The sequence below is a fragment of the Argiope bruennichi genome, chromosome 7 (assembly GCF_947563725.1).
Source record: "Argiope bruennichi chromosome 7, qqArgBrue1.1, whole genome shotgun sequence".
Lineage (NCBI taxonomy): Eukaryota > Metazoa > Arthropoda > Arachnida > Araneae > Araneidae > Argiope > Argiope bruennichi.
In genome coordinates, this window is record NC_079157.1 from 17721614 (window position 1) to 17739915 (window position 18302).

At 28.4% G+C, this 18302-nt stretch overlaps 1 protein-coding gene across 2 annotated transcripts in view; it reads left to right on the forward strand.

Annotated features, from left to right (window-relative positions):
• Positions 1 to 677: 677 nt before the first annotated feature.
• Positions 678 to 18302, forward strand: part of LOC129974995 (epidermal growth factor receptor-like) — an 87007-nt gene continuing 69382 nt past the window's right edge. The window contains exon 1 of one of the 2 annotated variants that reach the window (XM_056087845.1): positions 678 to 1034. The gene's annotated coding sequence lies outside the window, so the exon portion shown is untranslated. Of the gene's footprint in view, positions 1035 to 6496; positions 6610 to 18302 lie in introns of those variants that run through there. The other variant, XM_056087846.1, reaches the window with a different exon arrangement.

Sequence of the window (18302 nt, forward strand, 5' to 3'; positions counted from 1 at the left end):
TTTAATATTACTTATTTAAATACCATTTTATATTAGCATTAAAACTCGCTTTCAGCTCTTCAGTTGCATTGTAATTGCTAAAATATTAAAAGTAATCATATACCTCATTTTAATGTATTAGATTTATGTATGAAATGTATTTGATATGAAAAAAAAAAGTAGTTGCTCTTTCTTGATTTCAGATTTTTTTAAACAGATTGCAATGGATTTGAGTTATTTTGAAAAACAAATTGCAAAAATTATTCATAGTCAAAATACTTGGAAATTATATTTTCGTTTTCAAACCAAATTTTAAAATAATATTTTATTAATTCTTATTATTGAATAAGTAAATAAATTATGTACATTCATCATATCGTTAAAAGTAATTCACTTTTTAGAACAAATTATTAAATACTATTAATAGAGATGAGGAATTGTCTCAAATATTGCAAAATTTGCAGTTTCATAATGTTTCCTCATTCTATTCTTTATTCCATCCGCTCCTCAAAGGGATATTTAAATCATTACGTCTATAACAGATTCCACTCACAATGCGGATCGCAGCACGGTTCCATCAGAAATTACCCGCTTCCCGCCGCGAAGGAAAAAAAGTATCGTTTGGCGCCAACTATTGGCGACAAATTCTCTTTGTAACATTCTTCTCGGCAACCTCTCTCAGTCCGTTGCCACCTGACAGGGGTAAACCGCGTCGGAGAATCTCGTTAGCAGTTTCCCAACATACTTGAGCGAAACTTCTCGGCGTCGAACGACCGAACGTTAAAAAAGTGAGTTTCGCTCAAACTACCATCTTGGATATTCTCTTTCGCAAGCAAATAAACTTATTCCAAGTGCATTCTTTCAAATTTTTGGTGTGCAGATTTTGTTCTAATTAAAAAGTGCGCTTTGTGAACCTTGGGATTGTACCACGTGACGCTTTCTTGGAGATTTGTTTGTGTTATCGTCGTTAAGCCCGGGAATTTGAGCAACCAGTGGTTTGCGTCTGCGACTGCGTAACATTGAGACGTGATCATGTGCGATCTTTGAATTCCATGGTAAGTGAATTGTTCATGCTTTATACTTTTTATCATTTGAGGCTAAACTGTAACTTTCTTTCGGAGAAAAAAAAAAGTTTTGTCTTCGGAATCATTATGTGTTCAATTTATTTGAAGTTCTTCTTTATAATCAATCACAAATTATCATTTAATTCAGCGAGTACAGGTTAATTATTCAAACAAAATATAATAAAATGGACAAATAAGATTTAAAAAAATGCACATTTTTAAATATATGCTGAAATTAAATATTAATCTTCTAAAGAACTATTTTGTTTGCATCTTTGTAGGGAGTATTTATATTTGATTAAATTGTCATATCGCATGTTTTAAGTTAATTAGTATTAGTGTTATCTAAAAATTAAAAAAAAAAAATTCAGAATTATATATAATATTTGAAAGAGATGAGAAAATGTATGTATTCTGTTTATATATTATATACGAACTATATAATTCTGAAAACAATGATAATATCTTCCAATGATCATTATATTATGAAATGATCAATATGTTTCAGTATTTTAATTAGATTAGGCCAAGCGTAAAACGCTTTAAAAAAAAGGAAATTCCTTTATTTACGTTTGTATATTCACATCGGTCAATTGTTAGCATTTATTATTCTTTTTTCTCTTTGAAAAAATATGAACTAGAGGTAGAAAGTTCTAAAACTCATTCTACAATCGTGATTAATTAAATATTCATCATATTATTAGCGTAATTTAATTAATATGTAAATACCATATGATTTATAAGTTTATTAAAAAATATTATTTGATCCGATTCCTCAAATAGTAAAAAAAAAGTAATTTTTTTTTTTTTTTTTTTTTACATTTTTTGTGCCAATTTTTTTAAGGGTAAACCCCTTCTTATATAGCTTTGTACCAAAAGAAAAGGAAAAATTATCGGAATTTTTTATGGTTTGCGATTAAAACAGATCCTAGATATATTAAATTTTATTTTGAAACTATATGCTTTTGAGTGCAAATTTCTTTCATTTTAAAATAAGGAAGAAAAGAAAAATTAAAATTGTCTTGAAAGAAATGATAAATTTGAAACAATGCTTGATCAAATTCACTACGAATAACAAAATGGAAGTTTTAATGCATCAGGATTTTGTTCGAAAGTAATAAAAGTTATATCAGCTTAACATCACCAGCAGGTGATGCAGCAGACAAAAGTACTCTATCTTTACTGATCGGGACGTCATTATCTTTTATTCTAAGCGGATTTAGTATTTCAGAATGCATATATTTTTTATGTTCTATTTTTCATTTATAAATTGATAAATAAATAGTCTATTTCAACAATCATATGTGCCTTGATCATTTTTATGATTGTAACCTTAAATCGTTTGTTTGCGAGTGGAATTCTTTTAATGCATCAGCATTTTGTTTAAAATTCTTTTAGAATTTAGAATTTCTGTTTAAAATATTATCGTTTACTACGTAATGATTATCATGTTTAAAATATCTGATAAATTTATGTTTAAGATTTTTTGGAGGGATTAAAAAAATTCAGGAATAGAACAAAATGTTGTGAAAGAAATGAAAGTCAAACTCTTGAATTAAAATACAATGAAAGAATAATTTTAATGCTAAATTTTTTAAATGTGATTTATGTGAATTTACATTTGTTTACAGTGCTTACTATACCGTGGTATAAAGCATGGCTACTATGCCAAGTAATTTAAAAAGAAAAGAGAGGGAGGAAAAAAAAAGATGTAAGGTTTCAACTGTCAATATTCCTTTACTTTAAAACATTTTTAAAAATCGAATTAAGAAAGAAAAAAAACTGACTTGGTTGAAATTTTGGAAACAGACCTCTTACCATTACTTAACAAACACACACACGCAAAAAAAAAAAAAAAGATGTTTTTTTATATCCTGGACATCTCCAGAAATTAATGAGTTTTGCTTTCAACATTAAAAGTTTTGATTTCATTCTATTCATTTTGTTTATTTATTTAAAGCATGGGTGGTCTCAGATGAAACGCAAATTTTATTTAGTTTTACCTCGAGTTAATGAAGGCAATTGTTTCTGTTTTCGTTCCTTTATATTAATTTGATGGAAGCGGCAGTTTATATGTTTACATTTTCTCATCGTTCCTACGAATTATAATAATTACTTCTCGGGAATTCTCGATAATTCGCATCGTTCTTTTTTCCGTTCTACAAAACGCATGAACTCTTTGCGAAATTAAATGCTGCGCTAGCGAAACCTTGTAATTTAGAAAATATATAAAATGATCTGTGTTAGGACGGCGTCTTCAAAGCGAGATCCCAAAGAAAAAACTTCATATTTATTTCTAAATAATTTGTTTATTTTTTTATGTCCCTCAAAAAGGCGTTCTTTTTTAATGAGCTCAGAATATTCTCAACAAATTCTTTTATTATGATTATTTTATCCGTTCGTAAGAGAAATAAACAACCCATTTAAGAATATTTTTCTTCTTCAAGGAAAAATGTATATAAATGCTTAAAAATTTTGTTTTGTTCCTATGAGTATAAGAAATTTTGAGATCTGAAAACTTTAATAATGAATTTTAAGAATTTGAATAATGAATTTGAAAAAGAGAAATTGAAGAAAAAAGGTAAATTGGCTTTTAATAGCAAGTTGCTCTTTCGGATAAGCCTTTGAAAATGTTAGAATAAAAGGATTTTTTTTTTGAACGAACGAAAGTATAAACAAATTTTGATCATCAATTTTATTATTTTTTGGTATTTATTTAATTGCTCTTTCTCCTTTCTGTCATAAAACAAGTTGAATATCCACTCGGATGCTTTAAGTCGAAAATTTAAATCATTCAGTTAATATTCAGCCATATAATTCACACCAGATAAAATATTTTTATTTGTTCTGCTGATTTTAGAACGTTGTTAAAAGTGTATTTTTTTGCATTTATATGTTGTGAATGTAACATCTGTAGCCGTTATAATTTATTTTATTTTCTCTTTATTTTCTTATTTATTACAGTTATCTTTATTTTCTCCATTATAAAAATTTTATTTATTGAGAACTTTCGCTCCAGTGAAATTAAGTATTTTATTACTGCTTTAAGGCTTAGATAACAGGGTTAGCTGAAATATAATTTTATTCATAATGTAATTTTGATATAATATTTGAATTATAATTTTTCAGGTTTATTTCAACAATATTATTTAGGAAATGTATTAGTACATACACTGATTTTTAAACATCAGCAAAATGAAATATATATATATATATATATATATATATATATATATATATATATATATATATATATATATATATATATATATATATATATAAATAGTAACGAATTCAATGTATTGCAAGAAGTTGAATTTCACGAATAGTCAGTCTGAAAGGTGAAGACATAGTGAACTTTGAATTTTTTTCGAATTCAATTTTAGTAATAACTTTTTTAATTTTTCGAATATTTTGGAGAGCTAGTATAAATGTGTTTTGCGAGTAATTTGAATTTATAATCCAAAGAGGAGCCTAATAAATGGTATTCAAATGTTAAAGTTATGGTCAATTAAAAGATTAGTTAATGAATGAAATAAAGATAAATGTTTAGGAAATGAAACCATCGAATAGATATGACCCATTTAACAATTTTCTAAAAAAATAAAAGTGCAATAAACAGCGAATTTCTAATATACCTTCTCTATCGTTCTATCTTTAAAAAATTCTTATTTCATAAAAAATATAGAGAGGTTTTTCTTCTACAGATTATTTTAAAAGTATATTTCACCTTGTGAAAGAAACCATCCAAATACTTTACTTTCTTTCTTCAAAGCTTTTGATTGTGTGGTGTTTATTTCATTGGATCACTCATTCTGTCTACGGAAAAACCAAAATAATAACTGATTGTTTTTACTGCGGTGCATATTGCACGTTTTCTCTTCGAATTTTTTTTGCCATTCTAGAAACATGACTACAATCATTGCGTTTTTGAATCATTACCATGAAGTACTAGACTAAGTATTCAATACTCATAATTCTATGCTGCAATTTCTTTTACAAGTATATGTATTAAAACGGAGGTTAAATTTTTAAAAATGTTTCGAGATTGTGATTTTATTAAATGATGTCACGATTACGTCATCTTGTGTTGTCGGGAGAATGATTGTCGTTACGCGATTATTGTTTTTGAGGCCGAGAAACGATTGTTAGTAAGTTTTTCTTTTGTGTTTTCTCGTTTGGCACTACAGAAATTCAAAACAGCGTAGCGACGACGTTCTTTTATTCCGAACCGTTGAAAGGAATTTATGGCCTGTAAAATAGCACTTAGTTAAAAGATGAACCGTTGAGTGATGACTTGTGCGTAACAGTGCGACGCGAAGTTAATTCTCTTTAATTGTCTGCAACCGTGCTTTAAATAGCGTCAGTTTTAATTTTAGTGGCATTCCATCTTTCCTTCTTTGAATTCTTTTTGATTTCCTCATGATTAATTAGTGAGAATGGATTATAAAATTTTAACGTTTTATGTAAAAGCGTTTTAGAATGAACAATTGTGTACAATTTTTATTAGAATAAGTTTTACTCTAATAAAAATTTAAATCTTATTAATTATATTATAATTCTATAAAATTATTAATTTTATTAAATATTATTATTCTATAAAAATTTAAATATTATTAATTAATATTAATAATAAAAATGTAAATATACTAAATTTCTTATATTATTTCAAAATGAAAGATTTCAAAATATGAATTTAAAGTATTTTATCATTTGTAATAAAATTCAAAACTATTGTGAATAAGGTCTTTTTTAATTGAATTAATTGAATTGAATTTTTTAATTGATTCACGAACTCTGCTATGGATGTGAAAAGTTTCGTAACACTTTTTGTCAGATTGCTTCGAAAATCTTCTAAGACATTTTAATAATATTTAAAAATAATTAATATAAAGAAACTCCTATTTTTTTTTTCACGCATTAATGCTCCATGTTGCTGCAAAATGTTATGTGAAAAACTTTAAATGAGTCACGGATGAAAAAGTTTAGGAAATCCTAGTTTTAAATTCTGGTCATTCTTATGATAAATAAATTTTTATTTTGCTAGTAAAGTGTTAAGATTATTCAATTAAGATTTTCCCAATAGATTTAAAAAGTAAAAGTACTATTCAGTGAAAATTTACTAATAAAATTTAGTTAATATCCTTTTTTTTTGTATTTGACTTGTATTTTCGAAAGTTTGTCAAGAGATGTCTAATATTTTTGTTCGTAATGGATTATTAAAGATGGAATCGTTGTTTGATTTTGGAAAACATATATATTCTACATATTTTAATACCACGAATTCTTTTGACCTCAAACAAAATCACATACATCAAATAAATACAATCGTGATTCGGACATTTCAAGATAGCTCCGATTAAAGTATTCGACCTTGATTTCAATCTAGAAGCGCAATAGCTATCGCGGCTGTTTTAATGCGTTTCATAAACCTCATCTCCTAGTCTTCGTCACAGAAATCTTTCAGCATATACATGACGCACAGCATGGTGACACAAGGAGCAAGTTGCATCGAGATTTAATTAATGATTATCTTGTAGTTACTGGGCCATTAATTACTAAAATGGTGAGTCATAACATTATCAATCTATTTTTGAAATGTTTTCTAGCTGGTATTTGTTCTATTGGATTTATTCGTCAAGAACAGGTCATCAGCTCATTGCTCTCTAAATAAGATTTCCTAGTTTGTTCGTTATCGATTTCTACGATAGCGGAGTTAACTACGACTCGTATATATTGACAAAGCTCTCGTAGCTCACACTTTACTCCAAATAAAACGATAAGACATTAGTTGGTACGCTCATCTTGTGTACCGCTTCTTATCTAGGAAACAATTCAACTCGAGAACTTTTGTTATCGGCATAAGGGGAAAATGCCATATTCCTGAAGTATTATATTTGTCTGTATTTTAGATTATATGAATTGTTACCGATAGGAAATTTAGAAATTTCTTGATATTGATAGAATTTGATGATTTTTAAGCGTATTCTTTGACCTTTAAACTGTAAAATATTAGGAAAAAAAAGCTTGTGCATTTAGATCCGATATGGTGTTTAATGTTTATTAATAATATTATGTTCCCCAAAGAACATTTTAGAACAAATTTATTTTAATTGCCGCAATTCTTGAGCACGAAATGTGAAAAATTTGTAAGTGGAAAACATAGCATATTGATTTTAAAAATGGATATTGATAAATAAAATTTTAAATAATTAAATTTCTTGTACAATGTTTTTAACTTTGATATTCCATTGTTTAATAAAACTGTCTTTTTATTTTTAAAAATGATATATCTTGTTTACAAATCGATTTTAAGCCTAAAATTTAATCAAAAATGATCAAATTCAAAATTAAAGTAAATGACGATGAATTTAAGCCATTCAAAACTGCATAACTGATTTGATTCCCGAATGAAAAATACCTACTGTCGCTTGCCATTATTATTATTATAAAAGTTGAAGTATGAATCTTGTTTTTAAAACTTTTTTAGCGCAGAATATGCAGATTCTGTCATTTTATGTTATACTGTAGAATACTTACAATACTGTTTGATTTCGTGTTTCAGTAAAATCTGTAGCGAAATAGCTAGTTATTAAAAGCTAAGAAATATTATTTTGATAAAGCCAACTTTATCTTCATTTCTAATGTCGAGACATTTCTTTTTGCATTATCAATTTTATAAAAAAGATTTAAAAAAATTCTCAATGAAAAATTAAATGAAGCAATAAAAAAAAAACAGTAAAAAGAAAAAACCCCGCCAAAATGTGAAAATTTTTTTAAAATTTATTTGGCCACGTGTAAATTTGTTAGTACATACATGGCCACATCTCTGAAATTTAGAATTTTTTTACAATTGGCAACATTATTGAAATTTGGAAATCCTATAAAATGGATTTTGATGATTTTTAGCCATTGCGAAAAGATATAAACATAGAAAAAAAAAATAGATAACATAGTTTAAATATCAGTAAATGAAATAAACACCGGATTCACTTTCAGCTTTGACGTGGGGAAAATTCGATTCTATCTAATCAGGCGATTTTTTCCGGAGATATTTTTTTGAGTAAGAGCCGTTTTTGATGAAAAGATTATTACTCCTACCGAAAGACAAACAGTTAGATTATTACTTACATCTCCGGTTGTAATCATCGTTTAGAAAAATCAAGTTGTCATCGGGAACATTTGCTTTCGGTTCTTATCAGAAATGAGAGGAGGAAAAATAAAAATCAAATTTTTCACTGGGAACAAAATAAATTCAACTTTCCCATCCCTTGAAATTGAAAATAAAATTTCCTTGTGCATAGAATCTTGGTGATATGACCTTGTCCCCATGCAACTTGCGATTTGGCGTTACTCATGCTTGATATTGGCGGTTATCTTATGAAATTTGCAACTTTTGTTTTTGTCCTGTAATGTATTTGTTTTAACGCATCTTTGTAACGGATTCTTTAAAGATGAAGTTGTTTTTTTAAAGTACTTTTTTTTTTAAGTTTTAAATTGTAATTAAAATATTTGTTATGTACCGTTGGATATTTTGGAAAAAAAAAATTAAAATAAAAAGCAGAAAGGATTACGGTTGCTATGGAAACTCTTTAAAAATACCAGAAATATGAGTGATTCCAGAAAGAAATGCAAAATTCAGATGCTTATTAATTTTTCTATAGGAGAAAAATAGGTAATGACCATAATAAAATTTGTGGATTAATGTGTTTAGATTTCTGATTATTTTATGCCATTGTCAACAGGTCGTTAAACGCGACGAAAATATATATATATATATATATATATATATATATATATATATATATATATATATTAGGCTACATTTCAAGACACATTTTATTTTTTAATTCTAACTTGAGCAAGAAAAGATTACTATAACCAAATACTTTCCAACAGTCTGCTGATCATGAATGATTACAGGATTACAATTTTTTTCTCCGAAATTGTTACGATTTAGTAACTAACTTCACTTTTTTTTAATTATAATTAATTTTAATAATAACTCAATATTTGTTTTAATAATTCATTTTTATTGATTTAGTAAATTATATTTAATAAATCCATGTGACATTTCCGGATTTACCCCCACCTCCCAATAAAATAATTAAGTCTTATCTTCAGTTATTGAAATTAAATATTCTGCGAAATATTTATACAAAATACAGAGACAAAACTGAAATGTACATATTTAGTACCTCTTTGTTTACAATATTTGGCAATAGAGTGCAACCATCTTGAATTTTTTTGTTTGTCATTTTCAGCTATTGATGCAAAGAGTGATACTTGTAAAGGCAACATCGCGTTGCCCATGTGTAAATTTAGCATTTGGTTGCTATAATATAGCGTTTTCAATTTTTTCATATACGTAGTATAGAGAAAGTATAGTAATCGTCCAAAAATTCGAACTTGAGATTTTGACGATTCTCCACGTTTTAGACCTAAGCCAAAAAATTAAACTAACTAAATTCAATAATTAAAACTAAATTCAAGCCAAAAGTTAATATTTTGTAACTATTGTACCCAAATGGCATGTGGTTTCTCAAAAGGCCTTCTATAAAAGGCATTCTCTGGTATGAGAAGTTTATTGGAGAGAATGCGAGAAAGTTTTGGGAAGACCACTCCTGCTAGTTTTAATTTTTTAAATATTCTTTGTCTATGAGAATTATTGATAATTTGGCAACTGGGAACTGACCTCTGGTCATTTGGGAAGACATAGTTAGGTTGAATAGAGTGGAGGTCAATTTATGGTTATTACAATAGTTTTTTCAAAGTCAATTAACCGAGCAATGACAATGCGTGATGAGCATTATTGCCATTGATTAAATCCTGTTTAGCATTTAAATTTCTGATCAACGTGACAATAGATTTTTTTTCAGAATTAATTTATGTGGCGGCAAGTTTGATTGGTTTAAACTACTTAAGAATTCTAGCGGACGTGATTGGTTCTTAGGCTTCTCGTTGAATTGTACCGAATCACGACTGTAACAGACTTCGCTGTCAACTTCTACATAGTTTGTTCGTTACTCCCCCCCCCCTTTTGCCATCTACATTTTTCGGACATAATATGACTGTAATGGAAAAATCGTTGGCATTTTTCGGTGTATTTTTATTGGTTTTTCATTTAAACCTAAATTTTCAACACGCAGTGTGTTTGGGCCTAGGTTGAGTATGCTGTGTAAGAAGTCGATTAAAAAATAATCTGTCCTTTGATATCATATTCATCACTTTATACTGTGTATTAATTGAAAAAAAAGATTTTGATAACAGATATAATATAGGATTTTATTTAGTCAGGCAAACATTATTTCAAAAGAAATTACTAATTAATATCTTCATAAAGTTACTTTCTCATGTCGTCGCGAAATTATTTTGAGGATAAAAATTAATTCCCAAATAGGAAAATGTCACATCGCATTTACTGCGGATCAATTTCCAAAGTGATTGTATGTTCGAAAATGAATTCTTTAAAAAGAAAAAGGTTATTTTTGTTCGAGTTCCTTTTGATTCATTCTTATATTTGTCATGGAGGGAGCCAGAAAAATTCGAAATCATTCTGAACATTTATTCGACAATTTGAATAGCTAATAACAATTTTAACTTTAAAAAAAGGAGAACGATTTGATGTACTAGAAAAAAAATCGATATCAATGTATGCATAAATTTACAAATAGTAGAACAATCTTTATCTTCAGGTTTTGAAGTCCACTAAGTTACTCTAAATAACATTGCGCCCGTCCAGTATGATATCACATTAGAATATATTCTATGGTCAATTAAATATCATATTGACAGCTTATAGAACATTTCAAACATTCAACCACCATGTAATCGTAATATGTGTTTTAAATATCTTTGTAAGATTTAAAAAAAAAAAAAATTCCTCTCGGAAAGCTGGAAGGCAGAGATAGATTCCTTTTCATCTAAGTTAATATTTCATGAATCTAATTTCAGACATTACTAGGGCTTGAAAATCACTTTTTAGCCCCTATCTTCTGAGATATCGCAGTTATCGAAACATTTCAAATACAAAAGTTGTTCGTCTTAGTGAGGCGCTAATTTGGCAAATTTGATTTATTTTTCTATCTTCAATGTTAAGGAAGTTATAGCGAAATGGAAATGTCAACTCCCCTTCCCCATTACCACTCCTTTGGAGTTAGATGGACCGATACGAACTCATCCGAAGTTTCGACATTTCTAACAACATATTCCAAGCCAGCTAAAATCCAAGTTAAATTGCTCTAGTTGTCCTGTTTACCAGATAACATAGGCAAAGCGTTGTATACATATGCAATGTCTATATATATCTATCTATATCTGTATATCTATATCTATAGAATTTATATCTATACATATAAACTTTTGAACTAAGAGTGGTTTTAGATTCTAGATACCATAATCGGAGGAGAAATTTTCCCGAAGTCTTTTCATGAAAATAATTGCAGTAGGTATTCTTCTTATAGGAATCTACCTATTAGTTCATTGAAATTAAGTTATTATGGCCGGCGTCCTGGCATAGGGGTAGCTCTTCCCCGTGATCTGGGCCCCCTGGGTTCGAGTCCCGGTTCGAGCATGGTTGTTCTTCCTCTGCCCTATCTGTGAGATGTGTGAATGTGCCCCCTGTAAAAAAGGGTTGTACAAGCGAATGTGAGGCATGAGTAGCTGAGATGTACTCTTGGCTCTAGTTGGCACTATTAAAACAAGAGATGCTCCCTTGGCTTAAAATCGCTGACTTTGTCAGCGAGCTTGTCCATGGCAAGTGCCATTATAAGCAACAATAAGTTATTATGTTTAAAATATGAAATATCATCTCACAAGGTATGAAAACTAATGTTTAAAACTAATATCTAGTAAAATATAAAAATTAATTCGTAAATTCATTAAGACCATGTTCAGGGTTATTTAACTTGCGCAGTGATACTCGGCGCAGTTTTCATACTACTCTCAGCATTCTATGTCTCTTGCTATGGCAAGTACCTAGAATTGTTCTGCTTAGTCTGTGGCAGATAGAGACTATTTAGTTTACCCTAAATAGTCCCGACACTTTTCCAGTCCATTTGAGTTTTATGAACGATCCCTGTCTGACTAACGATGGATTTTCCCACCATTTAGAATGCGTAAGATTTTTTTCCTTCTTTCTTTTCTCTCCCCTGCTCTATCCCGTGCGTCTGACTTATGACCATAACCCTTTGGAGATGCGATTAAAAGTGATTCATGTCGGATTTCGTGACTGTGGCTTTTAGCCGGAGATTTCTGGACTCCGCTTTTCGTTTGCGGGTTGCTGTTTTTGTTACAATAAAAGTTTATTATTATTGTTATTATTTATTTATTTTTTATGTCCCGAATGGCATCCGACTATTGGTGCCTCTAATCGGCTCTAAGCTATTATGAAACAGGATTTGGAAATTGCCAATAAATCGAGCGGTTTAGAGTTGAGGCGAACGTGTACGGGGTCATCTATTCTCTTTTTTGTTTCATTTTATTTGTTGCAGTCACTCCTGTTTTCTCTTTCTCTGAAAGAGAACTGAAAGATATTCTCGGGTTTTCCTTTTCTTCTTCTTTTGTATTCCTCATGTACATTTTTTTGCTTTGTTTAATTTCGAAAAGTGAACATTTATGTAATTTTCATATGTAAGTTCATGCATATATGTGTGTTCAATCAATAATAAACTAAATTAGTTCATTTACCTTTAAAAAAAAAGAAAAAAATCAGTAAAAAAAGAAGTCGAAAAATTGAAACTTTTTTGTTGACCAATCTCTGCTAATGGCGCATACTTTTCATTTTCCTAATTCGTAGTGAAAATATTCAAATATTTATTCTCTTTTTCATTTTGATTTATCGTTTGCTTTTCATTAAAAAAATTCTAATGAAAATATTTGTTTGCTTGTTTAGATTTTTAAAACGATCTATAATTCATTTGATGTCTTTTAACTTAACATTTTTTTAAATAATTTATACTATTTGCTCTTTTTTTATAATTTTACGCCGATTTTTATTTAATATTTTTTTGTCATTTAATTATTTATTTTTATATTTTTACTCACATAAATTAAATCGAATATGAATGGAAGCACAAATAAAATTATTTTTAATGAATTATATTTCTAAAATCGGAAATACCTTAAAAGTATATTTATTTATTCTTTTTTTTTCTTCTCTTTCGAAATAATGACTACCATTACTTTGATTATTTTTTTTCTTTTAAAACGATTATCTGTATATCTTTTTGTGTTGTGTTATCAAAATGCATTCAATTCGAATGTTTCTCTATAATACGAGTAATCTGGATTTCTCAGATAGCATCCTTTTACTGGATTTATAAAAAGAGAAATATATTTTTCATGAATTTGCTAGAATTAAAAAAAAAATGTATAATCGAAATTAAATATGTTATTAAATTAAATATTATTGCATCCTTAATCTCTTTGGTTATAGTTTAATGTGAAAAATGCAATCAAATTAATTATTGCAAAAAATTTGATAAATTTTTATGATGACACTTGCTTATGAAAGCAATTGCATTTATTGAGTGACGTGAATGTGTGCGTGTGTGTGTATGTATGTATGCAAACATTATTTTTTAAGCAGAGGCTGGAGAGAGAAGACACTTTCAATTTTAAACTTCGCTTTATTTTATCCTGGAAGGCATGATTTATGTACAATCAGAAGTGACAAGGTACATCACACAGAAAGACACAAGAGCGAAAAGATAATGAAATATTTTTCCCCGTGATTATATATTGTGAGATTTTTATTGGGATTTCTTTACACGTGTTGATTTAGGTAAGGGAATTATAGGGATCTTTTAAAAGAATGTGTTAGATCGACAAATTTTTATCCCTTCACTCGGAACCGCTAACGTAAGCATTTTTACATTAATTAAATGAATTTATTGATATAAAATGCTTTTAAATTAATTAATAAAAATATTTATATATTCACGATCGCAAGTAAATATATAAATGTTTTTTATTTAATTAATTAAATAAAAAAAGATGGAATTGGATCAGGAAATAAGAGAATATTTTAGAATGAAGTTAATATGGGATGAATTAAGATAAAACTTTGGAAATTAATTAGGGTTAAATTAAATTTTAAAATATCATTTTATATATATTCACTTGTCATCGTAATTAATTAATAATTAGTTTCCCGAGTATATTATTACCTTTCGCTGCTATAATAGTCCAAAAAGAATGCACAGCAGAGGTGAGCATTTCAGTTCTAACTACAAATATCTCCAAACTAAAACATACGTTTTCTTAAGTACAAATATAATCTTCTTCGTTTTTTTTCCCGCTCTTTTTTCTTATTTTCTTTGCTCGAGCTTCATCGATGCGGTTGCTGCATCTCCCCTCCCTATTTTCCCCCAGTAACAAAAAGCTGCCGTTTTTGAGCGTTTTGCAACATTGATCAAGCCAAAAGCTACGGTTTGTACGCATTTTCGAGCTGTGGCCAAATTCCTCGTGTGTAGCTAAGCCGAGGACAACCGATTCCGTATTTTTTTTTATTTGTTTATTTGCTTGCGTTTTATTTATTGTTGTTCCGTTTGCTTTAATGTTTATTAACTTCCTAGTTGATTGCATTTCCTAGTTTTTCCCCCTTCCCCTTCTACCTGTTTAGGTAATTATGGTTATTTTCGTTCCATTTTGTTAACTCCCTGGATTTTTTTTTAAATTTTATTTTGCGTTTTTAAAAGCTGTCATTATTTGTTATTTCATTATAAATGTTTTACTTATCTAAACGATTTTTCCTGATTTTTAGCTTAAACGTATATCTGTCCGATGGATAATGGGAAAAATGAAATTTTTGTAGAAAAGATGAGAAATGTAAACGGGTGTAAGAATAAATTATATGCTTTCTTTTTTATATCAGATTTTTTAAAAATATCTTTATTAATCCTTTACTGCTTGGATTACATTTTTGTTATTTTATTATTAGTTTTTATTGGCCATTATTGTAAAATAAAATTTATATGACTGATCATAGAAACTTTAATAAAAAGTTGAGAAATGTCAATCAGAATATATATGAGTGTTAACTTTTATGCATTCTTAATTTTTCGCTTATCAAATTATTTAAAAATATTTTGATTAATTCTTACGTAATTTATAAAAAGACCACAAAGTTTCTTCAGTTCATAAAAAGGTAAATAAAATAAGAATTGATTAACATTTTAGAAAGTGTGTGTTTTGGTATTTGTTGGCATCCGAGAAAGTAAATGAATATTTTATTTATAAATAATTATGTTATTTGTTGATTGACACAAACAAAGAGTTGCGTTGATTTTCTTCCACCTTCTCTTTCTACGTTATTTGTTTAAATATCGGTGCCACAATATCGCATTTTTTTCCCCTTCACATTTCTGTTTCTTCTTTTTTTTCTTCTTCTTTTTTTCTTTCTTTATTTTTTTACTAAACATGGCTTATGATTCTGTTTGAAGTCTTGCCTTATTAAATTTTTATTTCATTTTTTATTTTCTTATATATCGGATTATTAAACGCTAATCATTGATAACGAATTCGAAATCAGTTTCATATTCTAATTAACAATGGTAATCAACTCGCATTCTTATTAAAAAGTTTTTAAGTGATTTTATTCTGTATAATTTAACTATTTCATATCAGATAAAAATTTCTTAAAAGATCAACTAAAGTGCAAATAAATAAATGAAATCGATGGATACAAGATAAGAATAAGTTGTTTGTTCCATTTAATTCGTATTAATTTTTAATCTGTGATTGTTGTCTTATGTAAGAATCATTTAACTGATTAAAATATTTTCAGAAACTGCGTGGTATAAAAGTGAAATAATTTACCATAATTCTTAATCTATTCTTATTATAAATTTCCAGGAATGCAAGCAAAGAAATTATTGTTATTCTTTTTAAATTGTTTTCTGAGGAATTTCAAATATTAAAGTAAATATTATGGATATTTTTTAAAAACTGTCCGAAGATATACCAAGAAATACAAACCCTTAAGAGAGATATTTTCTCTCTCTCTCTCTTTCTCTTTTTTTTATTATTTTTATTTCGTATTCATTTAGGAAAATGGTTTATAAATCATGTTGATTTAAGTGAAAATCGCTGTATATGCACTTAAAAATCCATCTTTATTAACAATAAATTGTATGCTTCCTTATTTATTTATTTATTATTTTTTTTCCCTTTTTTTCGTAGGCAGTAGTATAAATAGGACATTAAAGAACTCGATTCTGTGTGTAGTTTATTGACAGAAATTTGTTGAATAACTCCCATTTTTTAAAAATTCGAATCATAATAACAAATTCCTCTATATTATCATGGAATCAATTTATATTGATATGATATATAAAAGAATAGTCTTTGTTGAATTTTGAAATCTGTGCAAATCTTGCTGGCTGAAAAACTACCTTCTTCCAATGTTTCCTTGCGAACTATACACGCTTACTACGAATTCCATAAAACTTATCTGTGAGAAACTTTAATAGCTGTGTAGATAGTTTTAAATTCCTTATTATCAAATATATGATATCTAATTATATTAAAGAAATAAGAACAGATATTCTTACGATCAAAGGAAATCTACTGCAAATTTTCCAATATTTAAAAAGGGCGGAAGAACTACAGCTTATTTCTGTTGAAAATGCTCATTTTAAAAGGTTATCTTTGAATTTCTTCTAACAGCATTATAGAAATTAATATTGGAATGAAAATTGAATTTTTATCAAGCTTTAAAGCCTTTAAAAAAAGAATGTAAAAGTTCACATATAATGAAGTTTAAAACCCTCGAGAAAGACTGACAGATTGATGCTGCGAAAGATTGCTTTTAAACCCACGACTGCCGTTTTCTTTAAAGAGAATGTCAATATTTTTAAAGGTCCACTTCGGAAAGAGGCGTGAATTATTTTTCATTTCGTCTTCCAAATTGACACGAGACACGTGTCGCGCATAAATTAACGAAATTTTCTCAGAGCCCACGCGTTACAGGTGGGTTGGCCGCACTCGACACTTCTCGTGAGAATGATTTCCGGTACGGTTGAAGTGAGGAGGATTTGTGCCGTGGAATCCCTTTATTTTTGGTTGCGTATTTATTTTTGTCTTTCGGTATCGCCAGACCTTCTGTCTGATAGGTGTGTTTAGTTCACGTTTTGTACTAAATGGGTACCGCCTATAAGAGATAGTGTATCAGTGTGTTAAGTTGCAGAAACGAAAAGGGTGGTGTAGCTTTTTTACTTTTTACCCGCGCTTTTTTGAAAATGCTTTTCATCGGGAAGAAGATATTCCCGTTTTTATTTCTTTTGATTTTTTTTTTTTCTGTATTAACAACATTATTTCAAAATAGAGTTTACTCGTAAATAGGGATAGCTCGTAAAATAGTGATTCAAATGCTCGTAATTTTGAAGTTCGGAATATATTTTTATTGATCTTCTTGGACTTTAATAAGTGGCAACTCCAGGTGACAATACGCAGGAACCGCATCACTCCTCTGTATGATGTAAAATGTATTTCTACGCGTTTTAGGACTAGATAGGAGAATTTTTTGATCTTGTGCGCAGAATGTAATTATCCATCGTTGTGATTATTAGTTATTAAAATTAAACTGGATTCTCACATAAATCAGTTACTTATAAGCACACCACAATTATAACTACGGATTGTTTCGCTTTTCCATTTCTGTAAGCTTTAAAAGGAGTTACTGTATCATTGATATTGTATGTTTTTAACAGAGTATTTTGTCTTTGTAAGCAAAATAATAACGAGAAGAATTAAGTTGCCCCATGAATGTTACAAAATAATAATATATGAATTGAATTTTAATTAATTGTTTTCTCTTTTAATACTTAAGTTTACATTTGATGAAGGATTTTTTTTTTTCTTGCACGTAATGCCTGTTCTTGGAATATTTTTTAATTGAAAAGACATCGCGGTACAAAGTGAAATATATTATTTGTGACATTACTTAAATATTAGACTTTAAATCTTACTACATATAAGAAAAGCAAATTTCTAAATTCTAATAAAAATCGTGGCATTTTTCCCCCCTCTTTCTAAACTTCAAAAGTTTATTGTGTACATACAGGAAAATATTGCAGTTTTTTCAGTTTGCAGGTTTAGAGAATCAATTACTGCATATGAAATCGTTTACGATTACATTGGAGGAGGGGTCAACTAAGAATTCTTTGATTTTTTTCCCCTTTTTTTTGTTATCAGAAAATGTGCCGATTTGCTCGGAGACAAAGGAACTTAATGATAGTGACTCAATTAGTTTAAGTA